A 724-nucleotide genomic window follows, 5' to 3' on the forward strand; every position below is an offset into this window, starting at 1 on the left:
GAACACAGCTGATTCAAAGTTACGGCCTTGATCTGAATGCAGTTCGTATGGCATACCAAATCTAAAGAAAAAATCACTAATAGCCAAAGCTACAGTTGTAGCTTACTGATTTGGTATTGCATATGCCTCAGGCCACTTGGTAAAATAATCCATCACCACACAAATGTACTTGTTTCCAGCACGAGTTTGGGGCAGAGGACCAGCAATGTCAACGGCTACTCTTTCCATTGGTGTGCCAACTTGATATAACTTCATTGGAGCACGTCCCTTGTGCTTGGGTCCCCTTTTAACACAACATGTACTGCGTGTTCTGCACCATTCTTCCTCATCTTGCCACATACATATCCAGTAAAATCTCTGTCGTAGGTGACTCAATGTCTTCTTAACTCCAAGATGTCCTCCTGTTAAACTATCATGGGATTGACGCAACACAACTTCTCGTAACTTTCTCGGTATAACCGTTTGCCTGGTCGTCACTTTCCCATCTCCCGACCAGAATACCATCTTCAAGCTTCAACTGGTCCCATTGTGCCCCATAGGTCTTTGTCACAGGGCTTAGACTAGACACCTTCTCCCAAGCAGGGTGCAGAACACTTGCTTTTAGAAAATCAATTATTGGCTTCAAATCTTGGTCTTTCTCCTGCTCTGCTTTAATATATATACCTGGTTCCATTTCACCATCATCAACTCTTTTAGTCGGCTTGACTTTAGCTTGATGGCACCT

Source organism: Limulus polyphemus, unplaced genomic scaffold (assembly GCF_000517525.1).
Source record: "Limulus polyphemus unplaced genomic scaffold, Limulus_polyphemus-2.1.2 Scaffold4591, whole genome shotgun sequence".
In the NCBI taxonomy this organism is placed as follows: domain Eukaryota; kingdom Metazoa; phylum Arthropoda; class Merostomata; order Xiphosura; family Limulidae; genus Limulus; species Limulus polyphemus.